At 46.8% G+C, this 25,222-nt stretch overlaps 1 long non-coding RNA gene across 1 annotated transcript in view; it reads left to right on the top strand.

The window, feature by feature from the left end:
- The window catches only part of LOC138481634 (uncharacterized), a 306,303-nt gene that overhangs the window by 56,199 nt on the left and 224,882 nt on the right, over nt 1-25,222 (top strand). Inside the window, exon 2 of the long non-coding RNA XR_011274299.1 lies at nt 9,609-9,704. This is a non-coding gene — a long non-coding RNA (uncharacterized lncRNA). The remainder of the gene's footprint in view (nt 1-9,608; nt 9,705-25,222) is intronic.

The following is a 25,222-nucleotide window of genomic DNA, read 5'->3' as shown; positions in this document are numbered from 1 at the left end:
AAATAAAAATAAATGTAATGGGGTCGATTGGTGGATTGTGGGTGGATGTGTGGCATGGAGGCTTTGCTCTATACAGTCTGTATGACGGTGGGAGAAGATGGAACTCCCATCGCTGGCAGGAGGAAGCCAACACGCAGTACAGCATTTCTGTCCACCTACACAACAAGGAGTTGCAATTGGTGGAGCAGAGGCATAGCCAGGATTGTCTAACAAGTGGGTCCTGAAGCTAATTTATGTGGGTCCACCGCAGTGACATTAACTTCTGCAAATGCCCACACAGCGCTGCTGAGCATTTACAGATTTTGACAGGGCCTTGCCCGCTCAAGCCCTACCCTGTCTACATTTCTGTGGTGGAGTGTCAGTCCCCAAACAGGTATGCGGTTGTGGGTGAGCAGTGCCAGGGTGTGGTAATGGGGAATAGTTTCAAAGAGGTGGGAGTGTGTGGTAGGAGGAGAAAAGCAGTGCTCTGCGGGGACTCCTGCAATAGGTTGAGTAGAAGACCAAGAGGTGTAAGCTGCCGAGATACCTGCCAGTGTCTTGGTAAGGAGTGTGTGAGAGCAGCATGATGTGGTCCCAGAGAATACCATTTTGGCTTTCTGACATAGACCTATTTTTAATTGTCAGCTTTTGTATGGGTTTTGAGATGTTCAACTTGTTTGTGTTGTGAAAGGAGCAGATATATTCTCGGTTGGTGTGTGGTATGTTTGTATTGTAGCATGAAGGGAGTTGTCTGCATTGCCAGGTATTCCCTTCATATGGCCAGATTCTTCGCTCATATGCTTGATGTTGGCACATGCCCATGTATTTTCCAAGGTTATCACACTGTATGCATTCTATTCCTAGCCTCTTGCCAGGTACTACAACCCCATACTAAGTGCTTGAATTTAATATGCAGGTACTCCTGCCATATGCCAGGCATTGGTACCATATTCACAGGCAGTGCCTTAGTATGGCCTGGTAGCCCAGGCACATATCACATGTTAGCATGATAGGACAAGAAAATGTCAAATATTGCCACCATGTGCCCAGGCACACTTACTGGTAACACATTTACTGTTTGCCTATCATTGCTATGATATGCCCAGATGCTCACACCATATATCAGGAATTGCCATCATACATGTTAGGTTCTGACATCATATGCCTTGAGGTTCCATCTATTTCCCTTATTACCATTATATCTGCCAAGGAACTTAGCTCAAATGTAAGTATTGTCCTCGTTTGCCCATGTACTCCCACAGCATACCCACACAAGCACTCACATACCCCCCCCCCTATTCGACATGCATGCATAGATAGATAGATAGATAGATATGATACGCCATGGTGGTTGGCGGACTTACCGCCCCATTCCGAGGTTGGCGGGGCGGTAAGTCCCCAATCCCCATTTACCCTTCCCCATTCCCATTTTTGCCCCATAGGGCATAATGGGAGAGGGGAAGGCGTTAATTACGCCACCGTAAATTACGGTGGCGTAATTAACATCAAGGTCCCTTAGCGGCATGGATTTTAACACCTGCTAAAAGCAGGTGTTAAAACCTCCATGGCGCTAAGGGACCTCGGAATCAGGCGGTAAGGGTCGGCGCTGTTTACGCCGCCGTAAACCCCTTACCGCCTGAGTCGTAATGAGGCCCATAGACTAACACAAAGCCAATAGGTTTCTTAAAACACTTTTTATTATTTTGTACAGAAACAGAAATAAAAAACAACTCCACATATAGGAGAAACCTAACAATGCAGCACGATTGGATGCCACTGCGAAATTCAAACAAACAATAGACCAAGGGAAGCACTGTCAAAAGAAGAATCGTCCAGAAACAAAACAAAGAGTTCACAATCAAAAAGGCCAGCTCTCCCCTCCCTAACCTCCCCATCCCATTTTCCACAAAATGTTCTCCCATTTTCCAGGGCAGCTCCTTGTATTGTATATTCTCTTCTGCAGGGCCATACAGCATTCCATATCAGTAACCCACTTAGCCAACCTTGGGCGATCTGCTGCTCCCCCACCCCCCAATGTGCTGCAACTGCTTGTCTCATCAGTCCGATGGCCGTAGACACAAACAGCTTCTCAAACCTAGTGAAGCCCGTTTCTCCCCACTCCCCCAAAAGCAGGAGCTTTGGATCCCCAGCTATTACCAATCCCAAAACAGAGTGGACCTTATCTAAACACTTCTGCCAAAAGCAGAGAACCTGCGGGCACTCCCAATCCTCATGCTCCAGCAGGCCCAGATCCCTGTCCCACCCTGTCTTGAGGCAAGCCAAGTCCTTTGTGGCAAAGGTGGTGAGGGCCTGGTAAAGGGTAGAGATAACCTTTGAACCCATACCGTTCTGGGAGAAGGTTCGCCTCTATCGGGGAACAGGTTGGTAGATCTCGAAATTACTGAAACTGAGCTGATAGGGCATGGGAGAGCTGTAAATAATGGAACTTTTCCGTCTCCGATAAACCAAATCTCAGGAAAAGGGCTCAGCACCCCATCTCTCACCACACTTCCCACGTTACACACCTGACTCTCCCAAACCCCAGGTCTACCAATCTTACCCACTTCCAAGATATAGGCATTATCCCATAGGGGCTGAACAAGGGTAGCCCTGCCCCCCCAACCCACATGGCGAAGGGAGTCCCGCCATCCCTGTTTAGTATGTTGCATCATGGGCGGGAGCGCCAGCCTCTTCCGTCCACTGTAAAGAATCGATGGGGAAGACCCATTATGCATCCCCGCTCCGAAATAACATGCAGCAGTGACCCATCCCCATGCAGCCAATTGTTTACAACTGCCAGTTGGCCGGCCCAGTGTTAGCTTCGCAAAGCTGTACTAGTATCAAAGTGCCTTTCTACCCCATAGAGGAACTGGCATGGATCGCAGTGCGATAGACCAAGCATTTAAAAAAAAAACTGATTCCACCATGTGGGTTTTAGTAAGAAGGACAAGAAGGACAACATTGGGTGAATGCCGGTTAAGCAATTGCAATACCAGTCATCTCATAATACTTGACCCCAGTCCATTCACGGTCCTGATTAAAAAGGACATTGTCCTAGGCCTATCCTCCCCGCCATACATGTGTAACAGAAGGAACTCCCTTGTCTTGACAGACAACAGAGGGACCTCCCAAATTTGTACCACTTCCAGTGCTCCAAACGTTAAATCTACCCAGTCTCCCCATCCCCCAACAACCTTTAGTATAAACAAAAACACCTCCACCCCATACTTCCCCACCAGCTAGAAGCACCTCTCACCTGAACCATGCAAGCCTAAACACACAACAAACCTTAAATAAATATTCCAGGTCGCCTACAGGAGCCAGCCGAGCCCCCCCGCACACTCCGCCCAAGGCCACCATCAATCGGATCCCAGCATATCAAAATGAACACCACATTGACCATTGACCCCCTTCCATCATCCCACTGCAAAGCGTCCAACTGCTGCACCCCCCCATATTCAACTCACTTCGCCATGTCCAAACCCGCCACTGGCCAGCTCAACCGGGTCAGATCCCTGTGTGTCAAACGTGGATGGGGACGATTTAAGATCGCAGCCCCGATCAGGTCAAACTCCTGGTGGTCCAGCACATGGCCCAGACAGGATATGTGTCTCCATCCAGTCCCAGGCTTCTTTCGGGTTGTGGAACAAATGTACTGTGTCCCTGCGATAGACCTTGAGCAGAGCCAGGAAGAAAAGTGCATATTTAATGCTGAGTGACATTAACTTTTTCTTAACAGAGTCAAAGGACTGTCTGGCCTGCTTTACCTCCTTTGTGTAATCTGGGAAGAACCCAATACGATTCCCATTGTACATGAACAGGCCTGGTGCCCTTGCCATATGTAGAAGAGTGTCCAGATCCCTGTAGTATAAAAGATGTGTGATCACAGTGCGCAGGGCGTTCCAGGTATCGTGTAGCTGGTTGGGACACAATGCGCCGGCTCAATTCAAAAGAAATTTGAGTTTTTTGAGCACCATGAGGTCTGCGAGCCAACGTTCTAAAAATAACTCTATACTGGGCCCTTCCTCTTTCTCCGCAGCCCAAGTATCCATAGGTTGTTACATCAGGACCTGCCCTCGCTGTCCTCTACTCGGTTTTCCAGAATAGTACGTTTCTGGGACACTGCAGCCAACTGTCTTTCCATCTCCTTTAGAGTGTCTTCATTGTCCGATATACGTTGTTCCACTTTGCCCACCCTTGAGGAGAGTTTGTGAAGATCCCACCACAAAAAGGACACCTCTGAGGCCAACCCGTCAATCTTGGCCTCTACCGATGACCTGGAGTCTCCTATGGCACTCATAATGTCCGTGAGCGATATTCTCTGCTCTTCCGCAGAGGCTTCCACACATGACACCGTCGTCTCCTGTGCCGTAACAGAGGATGGAGGGGCACTCACTGTGTAGTGGTCCATCCTTTTCGGCACGGCCCCCTTCCAGGGCTTGTTCTTTGCCACCCCCACCTGCTTTGTTCATGGCCCAATAGTGTTCGACTGCCATTGGGCCATCTCAGGATCTACCACAGCCAGTCCCGGCCCTTACTTTGCCAGAAAGAGCCTGCAGGAAGTTGGATTATACACCCATCTTTCACTACCCCCACACCAACACCCACACCACCCAGGTGCCACTGCGCCCACTTAAGTCCACCGGCTAACGTGGCCCCTCGGAATTACATTACTGAAGCACTGTTTGAAGGTTGCATTCTCAGTTAGAAGCCCCACCTGTGTGACCGTGACTGCAATCCCTGTGTTTGTGAAGGAGAGTAAAACCTGCAGGACTTGCTGTTCGAAGAAAGTTGTGCACGCCACCGATAATGCAACACTAATGGAGAAAGTGCTTCCCTAGATATATGGCCTGGATCCTATACAGGGTGTGAGCAACAAATCGCCCAGCAGATGAGCACCAGGGTTCTCGGGATGCCCGGGGGCGGCTGTGCAAGAGGATATGTGTAGAGGGGGGTCCAAATAAGAACTGCCAGTCAGTGTTTTAACAGGATCTTCCTGCACCCCCAGCAGCTACTGTTGCGAGTGAATAAAGGGCAGAACCCCTTTAAGGAGGAGAGCAGGAAGAAAGAGGAAGGGGAGGGGCAGAGGAGGAGGAAAGGCAGTTGGAAGGAAGCAGAATAAAGTGAAGGTTGTAATGAAAGCTGGCTCCTGTCTAATCATTTGGAGTGCATGAAAGAGGCCAACAACTGGGCAACGAGGTGAAACGAACGCCAACAATGCCACGAAGACAGCACCCCGCAATGCGGAGTCCAGTAGGAGCGCAGTAAAAATGCAGCACAGAAATGAAGGCTACAACGAGAAGAGACACGCCGCGTGGAAGGTGCATGAGGCACGGAGCCACGGAAGAGGACAGGCAACAACTGATGAGCCCAGCCAAAGCAGTAGTGTACAGGAGACACTGGCGTGCCCGTTAGTGGAGCGGTAGCAAGATGGTCTACACGACCAGCACTGAAGAGGGACAAGATGCTCAGCAGTGAGGAGCCGGCAGAAGTCTGCCTGATCAGCAGTGAAGAAAGGTGCCATGGCCAGCAATGACGAGTTGAGCCCCACCAGACCGTGACCAGCGGGATGCGCCACATTTGGAGCACAGCAGCGGAGCCGGGAGATGAAGAACCCAGCAGTGGGGTGCCCGGACGGTCCCGCCGTGACGGAGGGAGCAGTGGAAGGCGAAGAGTGTCCAACACAGCTGACACCAGTCTGCAGAGAGGAACAGTGAGTGACGCAGGCCCAGCATAGTGACGGGCAGCAGATGCCCAGAAGAAAGAAGGGTGCGGTGGACCCGGCCCAGCAACACAGTATGCCCTGGCAGTGGAGAAGAGCTGTGCCAGAGAGGATGTGTGTCAGAGAAAGTAAACAGCAGCCCACATCTGGACCAGGAAGAGGGCGAGAAGAGCCCAGCAACAAGGCAGAGGAAGACAAGGGTGAGCACAGCAGTGCTGTGCCGAAAATCCAGAGAAGTCGGGCGAAAGACCGGTGAGGGAATCACACTCTACAGCAGCACACCTCATACTAGATAGAGGCCCAGCATCGCCCAGGACAGCAGTGAGCACCACACAGGGCGTACGCCCACCACCCACAGGATCCCTCAAGGGCCACAAGCACGACATGCCATGCGGCCCACAAGAGACCGCCCAGAGTGAGAGGAGGAGCGCCCGCCCGCCAAGCCCCATGATAGAACAAGCCTGTGACGCTCGTTGCAACTAACACACACGGGACAGCACAGACTACGAGCCGTCTTCTGCACTACGCTGGTGCCAATAAACATGTGCAGAGGTCACGTATCATACGAGGCACCACGTGTGTGCACAAACACAAGTAATGGGTGCCCAACACCCAAGGTAGGAGAAGCAGAAAGAACACTGAGAAAGGAAACCACCCCAGGAGGTTACAAACCCACCACCAAAGAGCCATGGGGGACCCCTGGTCAGCGCCAGGCCCAGACAACCACAAGACTACCAGCCCGATGAAGGCCATTACGAAAGACACATGGCCACGAGACACCCCTGAACATCTGCAAGCCCACCGCACCACCATGGGACGTAGGACACCATGCCCGCAACCAGACAACGCCCAAATACAGGGGCCACACTAAAGGAGCAGGTCCCAACCACTGGCAGATCTGCAACGCACCACCGACCGCGACACCAAAAACTCAGACCTGAAGGAAGAGGATCACAGGGTAACAACGTTGCCTAGCCCAACACTGCAGCAGCAACTGCCTGACAACACCACCAGTGGAAAGGAGGAACCGCAATCAAACGGACCCATCAAGATGGGAGACCATACACAATGAGCGGCTGATGTGGGAGAACATACCCTTGAACATTTAGAACACGTTTCCCACACCACCTTCCTACGACGGCCCGACACGTTCACCCTCCATCCACGACACGATCAAAGACAAAGGTGGGAAGAATGGGTCGAAGAGTTTGAGGACTTCTTGCGGGCAATAGGCAACCACGACCCGCCAAAGAAAATAGCCATATTCACCAACCTGGCAGGAAAAGAAATCAAAAGTATCATAAAAACCATCCCTGCGCAAAAAAGGAACACTTACCAACGCCTCCTTACTACAGTCAATGACAAGCTGATTATACACACCAACAAGGACTATGAGTGTTATGCATTCAATCAACACATGCAGCTTCCACATGAATCCATTGATGAGTTTGTCATCCGTCTCCAACAGAAAATAAGCAGCTGCGACTTCGTCAACTTCAATGATGAGGAGGCAATATGACTGAGGATCATAGAAGGGTGCACCTCGTCAATGCTCAGGAAATACCTTCTCAAAAAGCCTCTGCCCATAACAAAGATACTCAATCTGGCAAGATCATACGAGCGAACAGAAGCACAGACAGCCACCATCGAAAACAAATGTAACTCCATTGCGGCCCTCACGGTAGGACGGATGGAATACTCCAGGCCACCGCTACCCGACCCCGAGCAATGTACAAGGCCACAAATGTGGGTTAGAGGTACCACATAGACGGTCATGCCCAGCCATAGGACGGAGATGCAGGCAATGTGGCCAGGAAGACCACTTCAAGGCGGTGTGCAGTGTGGAACGGCCTACAAACTTCACACACCAGTCAGGCCAGCCAACACCACCACCACCAAGCCTAACCAGACGACTCGAACAATTAAGTGGGCCCAGTGAATGGCAAAGGACCCAAACACCACCGCCCCAAACAAGACACCAGATACCACTGACAGCACAGCCGGACGTCAGGAAGACCATCGGACATGAACACCCACTCTGCCAAGAACTACGTAGTGCAAGGAGATACAGACTGGGGCAAGCAGACAGCACACAAACCCCAGCCGTCCCGCAAGACGACCACAAGTCATACCAGGACCCTACAAGATGTCGTACCGGGGGGGATCATGGACACCACAATAAATGTCAGCAACAGGCAAAGTCACCGAACAGGAGAGGATGCATACCCCCTGGACAAACCTCAAGCCCATCTAGCCCAGTGGAGAACAACACAGCCAGCACAGCCAAATGTGCAATCACACTGCAACCCAACACAGGGAGACCGCGGAGTACACACCACCATCCACATGATACCAAACCCTACCATAGGGAACAGCCGTCTCAGCCATCAGACAGCAATACGGCAGGCCATCATCAACATCCACTATAGATCATTTGAAGGCACCCAGATGAAGGACTGCACACCTAAGCAAGGTGTGGGAGAGACAAAGAAAGCCAAAGAAAAGACATACCCTGCAGACCCCCTCCCAGTCACAGGGGACAAAGAACAAGTGCTAACAATAAGAAAAGACCACAGTGAAAGGACTCCAAAAGCCTCCATCCTCCACAAACTATACCTAGAGGATCCTGAACCAATGAGAGAAGGAACGGTCGAAAGGGAAAGAATAGAGAGAAGAGAGACATATGAAGCACCGCAACGAGGAAATGAGGGCGAGACCGGCGAACCGCCGAATAAACCCCATCAAACAATCAACAGACCCCAACTGCTGATCGAACAGATGTAGCCCGGGAAGTCTCATGTTAAGTTGGGGGGGGTGGGAGGGTGGTGTTGCGAGTGAATAAAGGGCAGAGCCCCTTTAGGGAGGAGAGCGGGAAGAAAGAGGAAGGGGAGGGGCAGAGGAGGAGGAAAGGCAGTTGGAAGGAAGTGGAATAAAGTGAAGGTTGTAATGAAAGCTGGCTCCTGTCTAATCATGTGCAGTTCCTCTCTCTTCCATGGGTTTGTGCGCTTTGTTGTCCCTCTCTCCTTCAGGCAACTCAGGCCTTTCAGCCTGCCCAGGCTTGGTCTGCGTTGCTGATGTACCTCTCCGCACGTTTCTGCAGGCTCTTTCTGGGCTTCTCAGACCTGTGCCGGCAATCTCCACTTTCAGACTTGCCGCTTAGCCCGCTGGGGCGACCCCAGCTGATCCCGGCCCTCCCAGTCCGGCTGCTACTATAAGGGCTGAGTTGCAAGTTTTTGCTCCTTAGTGCTAGCCAGGATTTCACTGCTGCTGGCCCGGCCCCTTTCTGTCAGACGACTTCCCAGTCCTCTGCAAGCCTCTTGCTTGCCGACCCGGTGGCTGCCGCCCCTCACGATGCCTCGGTGAGCGCCCGCACTCACTCTCTTCTGCCGTCGCCACTGCCACTCATTCAGCGGGGGGCTCCCGCGCCAGCTTCCCACACGTACCTTCAGGGCACAATCTCTTTTTTTGCAGGCTCCACCATCATACGCAGCCTCCACCTGCACATTAGCCTGCCTGGGTTTACCGCAAGCACCCCCAAATAAGGTCTGCCACAATCAGGTCGAGTTTGCATGGTTCCCCAGCCGCAATTTCAATGGGGAATGCAGCAGGATGGAACCGAGAGGTTCAGTAATCTCCAGCAGTCGAAAGCAGCCAAAGATTAATTAGGGAAATGGGATATTTTTGCAGGATGTCGGCAGCCCAAGCAGAGCTGCAGAGGCTTACGACCTCATCCTCTCTCCGCGCTGCAGCACCCTCCAGTGGGTGAAGTTGATTGTCTGTGGTATATGTGTGGTTGCATGGATGGGTAAATAGGTGCATGCATGGACGACTAGTTGGATGGGTACATGAGTGACTAGGTGAGTGATTGCATTAATGGATCACTTTTCCTTCCGTTTGCTGCAAGCAGTGTAGCCGATTTCCAAGATGGCGTCCATCCTCCCATTCGGCATAATTGCAGAGCGGATCAACAAGCAGACGCGTTGCAACCCTGTTCGTGCCCTGGGTAAGATGCTAGTTTCTTCCTTGCTACACTGTGTTCCTTTCCTTCTTTGTGTGCATCCCCCTGCCTCCTTGCTCGTCCTCCCTCACTTGCCTTGCCTCGCTGCCTTCCCCTGCCTTCCCCTCTGTGCTGCTTTGATCCCATGCTACTTGTTCTGTGTGTTGCTCTTAAGCAACTTTGGGTTCATTCTTCTGATGTACTTGCTGCCTTGCCCTGCTGTTTACATCGTAGTTTGTTTTTATGCCGGCTGGATTTTTCCCCTCTATATTGAGGATTGCACCTGGAGGAGCACAACGTCCTGCTGTCATACTCAGCGGACAGACTGGCTTCCTGTATGGGCAGACCTTACCTCTTCGAGGGACGGTGATCAGGACGTAAGAAGAAGCCCCAAACCTCTCCGTCCAAGGAGTCGAACTTCGAATCATCAGGTGAGGAAGAACTTTGTGAGACAATCAAACGTATGAACCATGTTGCAATGACCAAATCAAAAGCCTGATATGCTTCTGAGAGCACCAAAGTGCATAGACATATGCATTAGCTCTGCAAGAGGGTGAAACCATCTCTCTAGCCAGATCTTCAAGGTTTGGCTTTGCCAGACATGCTATACAGATACAATAATACCAATACCTCCTTGGGTCATTCTTCCCTGGAAGATAATTAGCCAAACATGTAAAAGGCATGGTGAGTACCAAACACAGAGAGGCATATGGCAAACCAATTTAACCTTGTCCCACAGCTTCAGACTCCCTTTAGGACCTTTGAGATGTAATTAATGGTCAGGGCCTACTGCTTGATGACCACAAGTCCAATAGATGCTGAAGTGATTGCTTTTCTATTTTTTCAGTGTTTGGGGTCCTTGAGCTTTTTTGGTGTACATTAAGGGGACCAAGGACTCATAGCTGGTGCCATAATCAACTGCCGCAAGTAGGTACTTGGTTCGTGACGCTCCGTATCACTATTGTTCGCCATTAGGTGGTGCTTATAAGCCAAAACTATTGTGTGTGTGTGTACAGCTATGAGGGAGATGGGGTATAAGGAGGGACGCACAGCTTTTGGGTGTTGTTTGGTTATTTATCCACCCATTGACTGCCCATGACTACGCTAATCCTTATGGCAATTTTTACCCCCTTCCTGCTTCTCTCTAACCCAAAACAAATCCTCCTGGGATCTCTCAAACGTTGTTCTCAAACTGCCTGCCAGTGTTTTTTTTTAAAGCAGTCTTCTGAGAGTTAATGGCTTAATTGTATCTGTAAATATGCTACTGGTGTAATAAAAATGTTGTGATCAAGTGTACCTCAAGCCACTTGATTTATATGCAGTATGTGTGTACCTGCACTGAAGTCCCATTAAAAACAAGCATTGGCAAAGTCAACAATTTTGGCTTGGGTATAGGTATTGGATATGCACTTGACGGGCACTGCTATCATATGCCCAGGCACTTACACAATTTTGCAGATGCTACCATATATGGCCAGTCAGTATCATTATGGCTGTGGCTGGAATGCCTATCCCATGCCGACACAAAAGCCAAAACTGTTGTCTTTTCCAATGCTTGTTGCTTTTGTGGAAGAAACAAATGGGCCACAGAGCAGTATTGCAAATTGTGTTGGCTGCTGTAACCCTTCGAGGCTTGGTTCTATCTCTGTGCAATAGTAGTTTGTAAATAAGAAACTAAACACATTTCAAAAATGTCATGCTTTAAATAGAGTAGATTTAAACCAGAAACACCTTAAATGAAATGTTACTGCAATCACAGAAAGGAATCAATGGAATGCTGTTTGTCATATCACTGCAGCAACAATGGAAGGAACGTCAAAGCTATCACGCAGCACAGAAGAGACCCCTTCAGAATGCAACACAAAAGGATGTCACAGGCTCAAAATTCTGACTTGGTGCTCAAGTTGCCTCTGCCATATCAAACACAGCATGAATCAGAACCGCTACAAAGCCCCTGCTTCATCAGGCATTTCTCACATGATTCAGACAATGGGCATCATTACGAGGTTGGCGGAAAGTCCGCTGGTAGGCGGTGGGATTCCAGCAAACCCCATAACAGCCGTACTGCCACCTGATATCCCGGAGCCACCAGGATATCCCAAGTGCCGTGGTAATGGTCACTCCCCATTTCCATGGATACCTATAAAACCGTTGCTAACGTGCCTGTGTTTCTGTGACAACCATTCTAGTAGGGGCCTGAAAACCCGGTCAGGCCTGCTGGGTGATCTGTGGTCTCTACCGGCATCGTAGTAGTATGGCTGGCTGGAAAGTATGCCGGTACGTTGCTGCCAGCACCCTTATTCCTCTACTGCCATACTTGTAATGAGGCCCAATATTGTTTTCATGCGTGTATGCAGAGGCATCGCTGGGAGTGGGGCTGGAGGGGCTATAGCCTCGGGTATTTTTGGTTGTAGCCTCGGATAGAAGCGCATGGACTACAACCAAAAGGCTAGCTACCCCAATTCCCGACAGTCCCAACATTAGCGTAGCCCCGGATCTTTTCCAGACCTAGCAACACTCCTGCATGTACATTACACATTCAACCTCAATTTCAGTGAGCCTGCTGCATGCGAATTATGTCTAGGCTCGCTCAAACGTTCAGAGGTAACTGCATTTGGAAAATGGTGTGACTGAACTAATGGTACCGCATTACAGCACAGCAGAAAAAACGATGGATTGTGTGTGCTGGTCATGAAGCCTAAAAAATTGTGGATGGAGTGGAAAAATATGCTGATACTGTGTCTGTCTGTGTTAGTCCAACATATACAAGTACTGGAAGCCATCATTTCTGCATGCAGAATTGCTGGTGTAATATTGATTTTTCATTCTAGTGACACCAGCTCAGGCATAACACACACCCCACATCTACTACTGCATCCTAGTTCCTGTGAACTATTCACTATTCACTATTGCAAGGTACAGTATGGCATCACAGGCCAACACCCAAGGTGGTGGGAAGGGAGCAGAGACGACTCATCCATAAGGGGCTATAGGGCCCCGAACTACCATTAAGGATGAGCCAAGACAGCCCAGTGAAAACACTGAGCACTCCCTCAGCTGCACCAAGGAGCATGTTTGGGGATGCTTATGGTCTCGTGCAGAAGGGATGTGACCAAGCAGTTCAGGCGGGACTGCCCCTTTTGGGTGGGACTAAGCCTGATTTGCATATGGTCTTTCCCCTTTTTGTAATGGCTTGTCAGGTGAAGAACGATGGTCTGGAGGGTTGACGAGAGCAATACCAGAGGTTAAAATTCATTCTAAACCTTCCAGCCATTACCTCTTTTGTTTTGCCACAAGCAGCTGAGGGAGCACTCATGGCCTGTTTTTAATAGTCAAAGTGAAACATTTTCCCTTTGACACTTTTGAGTACCCCACCACCCGTGTCCAATGGGCCATACAAGTCTGGGGATATTTTGCTTTCCCAGCCTTGCCATGGCTCACTCGGGACGCAGGCTGGGGTACTGCAGGGCCGAATGTGCCTCGAGGGTGCTTCTGCAGCTACCTTTAAATTCAGAAGCCCAGGGGCAGCTTGATGAGGTGCTCCAGCTTCCCAGCAAATGCACAGGAGCCAGGAAGCTCCTCCTACTTTCTAGTCCCTGCTGCGTGCTGCACCGGAGCCAGAGGGCCTTTATTACTGCTGGCAGTACACACAGTGTCGTCTGGAGCCTAGATTGAGGCTGCAGATAAGAAAATGTAAAGAAAATGTAAGTATTGTGTATGCGTTTGTGCATGGATGTGAGGGTGTGTGTCTGTGAGTGCATGTATGTTGTTTGATTGTATGTATGGATGAGAGAGTGTATGTCTTATAGATGTGGGGGTGAATGAGAAGAAGGGTGTGAATTTTCTATGGGTGTGCATGTGAACAAGAGAGTGTATCTTCTTTGGTTGCCCAGGGAATAAGAAAGAGTCTGTGGGAATGCTGTATGGGTGTATGAGTAAATGACAGAAAGGAAGGAGGCAATACCAGGGAGAGGACAGAGTCAGAGAAGGAGAAAGAAGAAGAGGTAACATCAGGAGGAGGTTAGATGGAGGATAAGGTGAGAGGCAGGAGGTCATCAGTGGAAGGGTGAGGTTGGAGATGGAGGAACGTCAGCACGGAGGAAGCAGTGGACAGAGAAGTCCAATAAAGAACACCAGCATTGACCAAGTAAAACGTGACAAGGGCTGGAAGGGTGTTGAGAAGTAGATGGCAAAACCAGTGGAACCTGAGCAAGGGTGTGTCCATGGTGCAAGGGCTAAAGAACTGCAAAGCCTTGTTAATCTGGATCCATATGCTGATAGCACCAAAAGCCTGAAGAAAATAGAATAGAAAAAGACATAGGCTAGCCGTTGGTCATAGTCCTGAGTCTGGCTGGGCAAGCCCACCAAGGGAAATTGTTGAGACCCTGAGTCAGGTAGCTCACTAAAAATTCAGCCCAGGAGTGCTCACTGAATCCTGAAACCTGCCCATCCTTGGCTGGAGGAGCATGCAAACCAATAACTTCAAGCTCACTCTACAAAATCCACAGTATACAGACAGGAAAGAACTTAACTGTTGACAAGTACCCAAACAACCAAACCCCAGGCGGCCAATCTTTCCTAGTAACATTTAAGGAAAGATCCTGGATCCTGATTTGTATGTGTGCATGTGAGGGTGTGTGTGTCTGCAAGTGTGCATGTGTATTGTTTGATTGTGCATATGAATGAAACAGTGTATGTTTTGTGCATAGGTGAATGAGTGCAAGTGTGTGAATTTTGTGTGGGTGTGCTGGTGATTAAGAGAGTGTCTCTTTTATGGGTGCACAGGAATGGTGTATGGGTGTGTGGGTAAATGAGAGAACGTAGGTATCCCATTTGGAGGAGGATCGTGCATCCAGTCAGAAATTCCAGCATACTTCCGGTTTCCATTTGCACAATATGTGGTGTACTTTTGATGCAATTCTATTATACTGCCTTTTATGAACTCTAGTTCACAGTTTAGAACGTCTAAGTATATTTCCAGTCTGCACAGCCCCAGTAAGCCACCATCTTGAAAATCCTAGTGTGCTCCCCGTTTGTAAAATCCCAGTTTGTCCCCAATGTGACCTTCTCAGGCCCTGGATCCTGAGGGAAGAGAACTGTGAGTGACCTTGTGTGTCATATTTTTACAGCAGCCAACCTTGACCACAAACTGGTGCAGACTATGGCATTTGGGTTTAGGATAACAGTCCTATTCTATTCGTGTACTCAAAATTCCTTCATACTTGCTTGTATTTTCTCTGGACCCTCTGCTTTGTGTTTTTAAACGTCATTCTTTTTGTAGGCCTGTGAGAAATTCCTATCTGACAAGGGTGCGAAGGCCTGGCGTTTATTTATTTTTATTACCAAATAGAATGATGAGGGTAATTCCATCTCCAAAAGCATAATCTTCCAACCAGATTCCCCTTTTCCACTACTCCATGCCAAAAGCATAGTGTATTTATCAGTAGACTGATCCACAGAGCCTGCTCTACTCATGGCACAAAGCAGGTTCAAAGGTCACAAGAGTCCCACTTAACAGCTGCAGTGACAACCAAGTCCCAGTGGTATGGGGGCAGCATTTAAGATATGCCGCCCTGTACCAAATCTACAGTGGCCATAAGTAACCCATGCTGATGGCAGGGTAATCTCGAAAATAAAGCTAAGCCTGAGTTTAGGCATAGTGAATGGCGCTACTTATGAGCATGGTCACCACATCCCTATTGATATCGCACATGTGTAAGCTCCTGAGAGTCCAGGGCAGAAGTAAGATCTGCCCCTATTGACTCCCAGGGCACATTGGGGGTGAGCCTTTGAGGTGGACTAGGGCCTGCTACTCAGCACCAGCAGAGCAGACCGTGAACAGGACCATCCTGTCCTCGAGTCCCTCTGAGTGGCCCGTACAGTAGCCAGAGCATCAGACCAGCCAAAGCTCCCTGGTTTGCCACACCAAACCGGTCTCTTAGTTTTCACTGCACCCTGAATAAGAGGGGAGGCACTGGTGCTGGCTTTGCGCCCCTCCACCACTTCAAACTTGCTTGCAATTCAATCCAACTCCACGCTGCATCGTGCCCTAGCTAAGTCTGTCACCTTTATGATTGTGTTGGCTCTTGGAGCAGAATCCAATTCATCACAAGGTTTTATCACCACCTCAATGTTTTCTTTAATAAACTTGAAGTCTAAACCAACTTCTAGTTTCAAGTCTTTTGCTGATCCTTTCATCTGCGACAACTCTATGTTTATTATTGCACATGCCCAGTATGCTCACAGTTGACAAAGTACCAGTACATTTCTACTAATAAAATTAGAGTAAAAATTATTTATTGACAATCCAAATCTGCTCTTAGTTCACACTGAGTTTACACAATCATAGTACATTCCAAGTGTACACAGTCCCATAAACTTTGTTTGGCAACACCAGTATATGCATCGAAAAATACCAAATCACTCTCAAATGTCGGAGAGCAAGTTGTCATTGGACATACATGTATCGCTACGCACCATTGTGAATGCATCCGTTTCACAAGGCACAGTTCTATTGAAACTTAAGAATTCAATCATAACACCATTATTTAAAAAACCTAACCTGGACCCAGGCAAGCTAACAAAATTTCCGCCCGGTGGCTGGTTTACTATGGCCAGGAAAAACTTGGAAAAATTAGACATAGTCCAGTTGCAGGACTATGTTGAGAAGGGGGCTCTATGGCACCCTTCTTAATCCAGATTCTGGACAGGATTTGGCACATAGACAGCATTAATGGCGGTCTGAGACGAGCTTGTCCGGGTTGCAAAACAAGGTTGTTGCTGGTGATGCTGGACCTCTCTGCAGCATTCAACATGGTAGATCACAGCGTCCTTGCTTGCCTGATTCAATTCCTTCTTGTCGAACAGATTGCAACAAGCCAATATAAGCATTTTCCTCAAATTAGCCTGACTCTAGACTCAAGTGCCGGAAGAATCCTATCTTTGCCTTTGCTGTTTAATGCTTAAATCTATCTGTTTGTGGATATCATCCGATTCTTCCACCTTGACTTCCAAAGGTACACAAACAAAACACAACTGCTGGTAGACACTAGACAACCAAAGCCCGGGAACACACCTGATTCATCTGGCACTCTACAATCCCTTCAGAGCTCCCTGAAAACAAGTCAAGGATTGGTGAACCATATCAAACTAGCTCTTAAGCAGGAAAGTTATCAGATTCCCATCCTTGGCACCCACAAATTCTCCTACCCATTCATCACTCCTGGAACCCAGAATTGGGACCCAATCCTGTTCCCAACACTGCTGTCCACCATCTTGTAATTGATGACACGCTTTCCCTCTGCAGTAAGATGAAACATACAGTCCAGTCATGCTATTCACACCTTTATCTGCTACATAAATGCATATCTTACATCTCATCCTCTCGCAATTGGCTGCACCAACTCTGTATTGTCCAATAAATTGTCTATATTGTCGTCATGCTCCCGCCCCATCATGTCTCATCCCATAGCACGTGCTCTAGCAATCGATTGAGCGTGCTATAAATAACCATTAATATCATGAATTGTCAGTAGTCCACATGTCCTGTCAATATATTAATTACTTGGTTGTGCTGAAGTAATAAGATAGATCAAGCACTTATGAAGTTGGTTACACCAACAAGTTCCAAGTCAGATCAACCAATACTTTTTGACTATTCATTCTTTTTAATTAATCGTCATAAAGTGGGTCCCATTTATAATCTGTCTCCCAAAATTGGAACATCTTTATAAAATTGCTAGAGATGCAAAGAGTTGTAAAACATTCCTACACACAAGGCGCAGGGCATCCAGTCGCTCTAGCCATGAATTTCCCATACAATGGGATGTGCACTGGCAGATGTGTAGGGTGTTAAGTGAAAAAGCATGTGATGTGAAACTGCACCAACACAACTGCCACCACCATGCACAGGTTGCTCATTGATTGTGGTCTCTAGGCTGCTTCCCCTAAAACCTGATGTACCAAAAGGCCACGTCACGTTGCATGTTGCGCGACACAGAGGACATTTGGGTTGGAGTAAGAGGCCTGAAGAGCAGAAAAAAAGGCCAACAGGAGCCAGTAGTAGTACAGGTACGTGGTGGGAGCAGGAGAGTTTGGCAGTTGGGCCAATCAGGGAGAGGGGCATCTAGGGGGAAGCCCCCTGAAATGGACAGAGGGAAGGGAGGGAGGCATAAGATCGACCTTGCGCAGCGGCCTTCACAGGCTTCCTTCTGCAACATCGGTCTTTTGTTTGCAGTCTATGGACCCCTATGCATCAAATCCATTTTGGCACTGTGTTCTATTCAGTGGGGCACGGTGTGGGGCATGCTGAGGGCATTGCAAGCCATGGATCATAATGTACTAGGTGGTTGTGGTACTAGCAGCCTCACATTATCCCTTTTTGCCCTTTAAAAAAACACATTTATAGGGCCTCATCACGAGTTGGGCTGTATTCCCGGCTGTAATACCGCCGACTGTAATAGCCCTAGCACCGACCAGTCCAGCTGTATTACCGCCGGATCACGAGTTTGGTGTTAACGGTAAATCCCCATAACCAACTGGGTCCATTGGATTCAATGGGGTATTTTCAGCGCTAATTATGCGGGCTAATACAGCCGGCGGTAATACAGCCGAAAACAGGGGATTTTCACCTCCAGAGAAAGGCTGGAGGTAAAACAGCCCATTTAGCGCCCAACTCGTGATAGGGCCAGCCCTTAAATGCGGCTGTAATACCGTTACCACCGCATTTAAGGGCTACAGCCCAACTCGTGATGAGGCCCATAGTCATTACAAGTCTGCTACCTCTAACAGATGCTCGGAAATCTACGGGAAGAACCCTAGCTCCTAGTTAAGAAGTCACACATGTAATGGTATTAGTGTCTGCTGAAGAGGTCAGCAATAGTTGGCTTGCACACCTGTTGCATATATCTTCCTTTGCATCACTCGTGTCAGCACCATTACTATTGTGAGGAGTAGCATTAGGGGGCAGACTGAGGTATGGGCACTGTTAAGGTGGCTCTTCAGTGGAGGGTTGGCTGCCAGCAAGGATTGTGTGGAGCGTGGTGGAAAGCTTGTTAGCTTGTTCTATCAGGGTTTGGCTGTTGTTGTTTCTGTGAGGTTTGCAATGCAACTGCACTGCATCACGTTCTAAGCAATTGCCTTGACGCACTTGTGTTCACTGCAGCTTCTTGCTGTCTTCTCCTGCTAATCCTTCTTCTGCCATGCCCTGATCATCTGGAACTCAAAGCCAGCAGACGCTTGAAATACCCCCACCATCCACTAGTTCCGCAAAACACTAACAATGTAGCTCTTTCAACCTGTCGGACGAATACAAATCCTACCCTGCCTCCACCAACAATATTATGCTACTGTATAAAATGCTAAGCCAAATGCTGGCCCTCTGTAAGTGCCTCGCTGCTCTCAAGCTAGGTTAGTGCTAAAAGCAATAAAATAAAAATGAGACTTTCTATGCTGCTGTGAATGTGACCTGGTGGCAGTTTGGGCTAAATGCTGATGGCAAAGGGCCAGAAGCTTGTGCTATTGTGTTGTGCTATGTTCCTGATGCATTTGTGGCAATGTGTATGTGTAGCCAGTGTAAGATGCCAGTGATGGCTTTGCGTATACTAATGGTGAATTTGGCTGTCAATATTATGGAGGAGAATGGAAATCTTCACTTGGAACACCAATGCAGTTCTCCCATGAATGCACTACCTCGGCCTTCCTCTGCCTCTTCATAGCTTGTATACATGCCTTCCAGCTCACATGGTCTATATATGCATTTTTTTTTAATTTTAATTTTTTTATTTAGAGTGCACACTTTAGTTTACAAAGCAAACTTTTATCACACTTTCATTGTCCTTTTCCTGTCCTTTTCCTTTCCTTTAAAACTTAAGATTTTCCATTTATCTCCCTCTTCCTCCTCGTCATTTGATTGTATTTAATGTCTGTTTCTGATTCTTTGTCTTTATTTGTCAATATTTTCTCTAAAAGGTTTATTCCCACACATGTAAATCTGTGATTGATTCCTTGTATGAAGTAATCCCATTGTTCTTCGATACGTCTATGTATCAGTGATGTCATGTGACTTCTCAACATTTGATTTCTTTCTTTTATTAATGCTATGCAATTCACCAGAAGATGGAATGGTGTTTCCTGCTGGTTATTATCTAAACAGAATCTGCAGCTTCCTTTATTGAATCCTCCTCGTCCTGTTCTGTTTTTATATTCATTAATGGGGTAAACTCCTAGACAGATTTTTAATAGTTTGCCTCTATGGGTACTTGAGGGACATTTTTGCAGGTAATCAGGTAAAACGTTTCTTTTTCTATGTTCGTTTGCCATGTTTCCTATGTTTTTCAATTTCATATTTGAATCTCTAGTTAAAATTCAGTTTTTCTTTTACTCCATTTGGGTTTGTCACCAACTCGTTCTCATAAAATTCTAGTTTCTTTAGTATCCAACACCATTAACTTTTCCAATGGTTTAGGTAGGTGAAACTTTTAGCCTGACTTTTCTTTCCCAGTATTTTGTAACCCTCTGCCGGATTGTCTTCACTGAGTTTTCTCAGTAGTCCCAAAGATTTCAATTTCATAGTTACTTCTAGGTACTCTAACCCAAGCTCTGATCTTATTGCTACTATTGGCGTTTTTTTTGGTAGTTTTAATAGTGGTTTCCAAAAGCCACTTTCCAGCTTGGGCCAGATTGTATGAGACAGATTAACTCCGACTTCACTTCCATATGTTAGCGAAGGTATCACTTTCTGTACATAAAACATTCTTACTGGAATCAAGGAGAATTTTCCAAATTTACCGTTTACTACTCTTCCTTGAGAGCTTAGATTGTTGACTTTTGCAAACAAAACATCTTCCCAGTTTTTTTCCACTCTCGAGATGTTAAATCCCACTCATAAGTATCTTATCCCAGACACTGATTCCAGATATTCTCCTCCGATTTCCCATGTAAACTTTTTCATTTAGGTTTTGTTCTTTCCACCCACAGTCATAATCTTTGATTTTTCCACATTAATCATTCAATCATTCTTTTTCTTCCTTCTCGTTTCATCCATTAAAACTATGTTGTCGGCGTAACAGATTAGTGCCGCTTCCTGGTTGTTTAATTTCGGTGCAAAGTGCCTTATTTTCGCTGTCATTTCTGGTAAGTCTGTAATATTCAGTTTAAATAGAGTGGCCGCGAGAGGCCAGCCTTGTTTTACGCCCTTTTTTATTTAAACTTTTGCTGTCAGTTCCCCATCTTTACCTATTCAAATTTGTGTTGACGTGTTTGGATGTAACGCCCTTATTGGGTTCAGTATCTGTTCAGGACATTTCCGCTTTTTTAGCTTTTCCCACAGCTTCCTCCTGTTAACAGAGTCAAATGCTTGACTTAAGTCAATAATTGCCAAATGCATTTCTCTTTTGAACTCCAGCGCGTTTGTTTTTAGCATTGATAGGATAAAAAGGGTTAGATCCGTACTGATTCTCTTCGTGAACCCTGATTGTCGGGGATCTATAATTTTGTGCTTTTCTGCCCACCTTGTTAGATTCTTCTGTAAATCTGCAGCATATAATTTTCCAGTTGTTGCTAATACCGATATCAGGCGATCGTTAATGGGCTTATCTTGCTGTCCTTTTTTATAAATCAGGACCGTTATGCTCTTATTCCAAATTTCAGGTATTTTCCTTTGTTCTACGATCATTTTGAACAGTTTGTTTATTATTATCGCCCATGTTCTTGGGTCATTTTTCAAATGGAGGTTTGATACGCCATCTGGCCCCGCTGCAGATGAATCTTTCAATTTCCTGATTGCTTTTTCTATTTCTTCTTCGTCTATCATTACCTCCCATGCGTGCTCATTGATCACGTCTGGTAGGTCAGCGTCCTCTTTCTGTGCTGTGAAGACTTGAGTGTAGTGCCTTATCCGCTCTTGTTTTCCGAGACTTTGCCAATTAACCTCTTTTGTTGATTCAATGTGCAATTGTTGATTAGGTCCCATGTTTCTCTTGTATTTGTATTCCACAGCGTCTTTAACATTACCTCCCCTTGTTCTTGTGATCTTCTCTGGCTAAAATCAATTAGCCAGTTTTTATATTGTCTTTGTCTTTCCTTGATATTCCTATACTTTTCTTCATTTGTGTCTTTTTTTCTTTTCTTAATTTCTCTTATTTCCTTTCTTAATTGTTTTCTTCTTTCCACCAGTTGACTGCTGTAGGTTTGTGTGGGTATTAGGGCATCCTGTTTTAACCCTGTCTTCTTTACCCCATATGACTCGAGCAGTGTTTCATAGTTTAGGTGACCCATTAGTTTATTACCCTTCTTGATAAACTGACCTTTTAGTGTTAGTATGTCTTTCTTTGTCAACCGTATCCGGTTTGCAGTCTGATTCAGTTCCAATTTATGTCGAACCTTTCACTTTTATTATACTTTTTTTCTTTTCCTCACTCCACAGTGCCATTTTCAAAATATTGGGGTCGCTGTCATCCTGTTCCACGACTTTAAAGCTTTTTGTTTCACGTAATATTACAGAGGAAACCCAGATGTAGTCTATTGTTGATGACACTTGGCCTTTAGACCATGTATGTGTTCCGGGTATATCTCCCGTAGTTTGACTGTTTAGCATGTGAAGATTGAGTCCAGTTGCCATTTGCACCCATCTAGCTGAGTTTGATTTTCCCAAACTTAGTTGTTCCAGACGTGTAGTCCCATTTGGGTTTAGGTATCTTATGTTGAGATCTCCACATATCAGTATCACGGTTTGCGGGTTCTTTTCCAACCTTGAAACTATTGTTTCTGAAACTACTTCTAAAAAGCCATTGTTAGTTATTCCTACTGGATTCCAGTGTACATTTATCACCAGTATATTTGGTGTTTTCTCAATGTTGTTGTTGCTTTTCCTTTGAATTAGTGTCCATTGTACAAAGCTGGTTGAGTTACCTTTGTCTATTATTTGACATCATCTTCCCTTTCTTATCAAAGTGATAATCCGGGCTGACGGTCTCCCACCTGTTCCTTTTATCGCTGGATTAATGCAGATCTCAAATTTCCTGCATAGTTAGAGGTCGTTTAGCCATGTGTCTTGCAGATATATTATTGTGGAGATGTTTAATTCAGGGTTTTCTTTGTTCATCAGATGTTTAAATCCCCTTGTGTTCCATGAGATCACTTCTTCCGTTCTTCTTTGTTTTTCCTTTTTTTTGCTATTGACTTTGCCCTTCTTCTGCTAGGGAACTTGCCAGCCATTGCCAATCTTCTTGAAGATTTACTCCTCTCTTCAAGCTCCTTTTTCTACTTCCTTTTTTGTCCTCACATTTTCTCTCCTCAACTCTCTCCTCTTCTCTCAGCTTCGAATTTCGGTTTTCAACTGTTATCTTGAAGTTTTCTTTCTGTTTTTTTCCCTTGTCTTTTTTTGTTACTGCAGCGCCACTATCCTCTTTTTCTTTCTTTGAGTAGCAGTTTCGTTGTTCGTACCCTCCAATTTTGTTTGTCTGTCTACGTCTCGTACTTCATATCCTCGTTTCCTCAACTCATTGCCTTCTCTCAGTATAAGTTCTTTATCTGAGTTCGACTTCAAGTGCAATATCATTCTGTCGACTCGTTCTTCATCGGTGTATTCTACCAACGCTATGTCTTCATTCCTCAATTTTCTGAATTGTGGGACACAGTGGAGTATGTATATCATGTTTTTTCGGTTCAGGTTTTTATCCTCGTTTTCTACTAGTATGTTTTCAATCATGACCTTCTTTGTCATGTGTCCGTATTCTACTTTTTGTGTTTGCATTTTTTTTCTTTCGTGGCCTTGTCTTTGTTCCACGCATGGCTGTTTTGGATTCTATATATTTTTATTCTTTGTTAGTACTTCGTTTTTTTAATTAATACCTTTCTTTTCTTATCCATTCTTAAAAACCCTCTTCGGTGGATTCCAAGATGGCGGCCGAGCCGGGCAGACATGCATGAGCGTAGCTCCGTCCCCCAGCTCGGGCCGTGATAATAAAGAAAATAATATAAGCTGGTATTGAGCCCATCAAGACTACTCCTCTATCCCTCCTCTCTCGGATAGAGAAAAGGGAGCGAAGAATCGCCGAACCGTGCACCTCGGAGGTGATCGTGCCGAAGCCTCGGCCCCGGCCCAGCTCCGCTTCCCGCCGGCACAGAACCTCCGACAAGGATCGGACGCCACGGCTGTCAACAGAGCGAGGTGCTTCCAGCCCGGGATCAGCGTACACTCCGGAAGAAGCAGAGTGAGTCCTGAAGGAAAGGTTCCGGACCTCCGCCGGGGAGAAACCCAGAGGAGAGCGCCGATATCAGGCTCAGGAACCCGCCCCGCAGTGACACCGTCAAAGAGGACCAGGCGAGCCCCGAGGCCACCGCAGCGCCGAAAAGAAGGGAAGCAGCCGAGAGAGAATCCGCCCGAGAGAGGGAGTTGGCCAGGAGGGAGAAAAGGCGCCTCCGATCGACCAGGAAGAGAAGGTACCGGAGCGAGCAGCAAGGGACATGCTGGAGGGGATGCGACTCATTGGGAACCTGGAGACATATCTGGTGCGAGTGCATAGAAATACAACAATTTTGGGAGGAAGTGAAAGCACAAATGCAGGCAATATTTGAGGGTGTGGCCAACCTAGGAGAAGAAGTTTGGATGTGCGGCATGTGGGCCCCCCGAGATAAATCCTTTACAAAGACACAAAAACGGAACTTCATGGGCTTCCTTATAGCAGCGTGGTTAGCCATAGCGCAAAAATGGAAACAAAAGGCCCCTCTAACCACTCAAGAATGGCTTCGAAGGATTTGGACATACGTAGCTATGGAGAGGATCACGTATAACCTTCAAGGAGACAGACAGAAGTTCACCACGGATTGGGGAGAAGCCATTGAATTCCTGCAAAGCGATTACATACAGCAATGGTGCCCCCACAACATCTGCATACTTGATATGTTCACAGCCTAAGCTAAAAACATCTAAGAGTCACAGAGACAGTGCAAAGACGTTAAAACCGGTGAGGAGGGAGGGGGGGGGGGAATGAGGGACACTGTTGAGTCCCGAAGTTCATGTTTGAAGAAATGCCAATAAAAATCATTTTTAAAAAAAAACCCTCTTCGATCTTCAAGATCTTCCTCGTCTGAGTTGACCTATAAGCTTTCGCTTTCTTTTTTTTCCATTGTTTTCATCCTTTGTGATTTGGATTGGTTTTGTTCTTTCTCTAGATCTTCAATAGGATTTTGTGAGGAAAAGTTTGCCGCCTCAGCAATATGATAAGATGCGTCTTCAATCAGATCTCTGGTGTCGTTTATCGTATCTAACTCACTAGAGTCTTTAATGATTTCAATCCTTACTTGTCTTTCACTTGGATTAGAAATCTTGGTATGCGATGAACTTTCCTTATCACTTTCTGGACTTTTTTCATTTTCTGTAGTCGATTTAAGATTACGAAAGAAAGTTCTTGCCCCTGTTTTTACAATCGGTCTGCTCCCGTTTCATATTTTTGGGTTTTCTTGCTTCTTTTGCTTCCTTTTTTTTCTTTGCTGGCTTTTTGCACTTTCTACTTTGTTTTTGG

This window comes from Ambystoma mexicanum, chromosome 5p (assembly GCF_040938575.1).
Source record: "Ambystoma mexicanum isolate Mex_15411 chromosome 5p, UKY_AmexF1_1, whole genome shotgun sequence".
NCBI lineage: Eukaryota > Metazoa > Chordata > Amphibia > Caudata > Ambystomatidae > Ambystoma > Ambystoma mexicanum.
The sequence above is the reverse complement of the archived record's forward strand: the minus strand, read 5'-3'. Positions and strand labels throughout refer to the sequence as shown.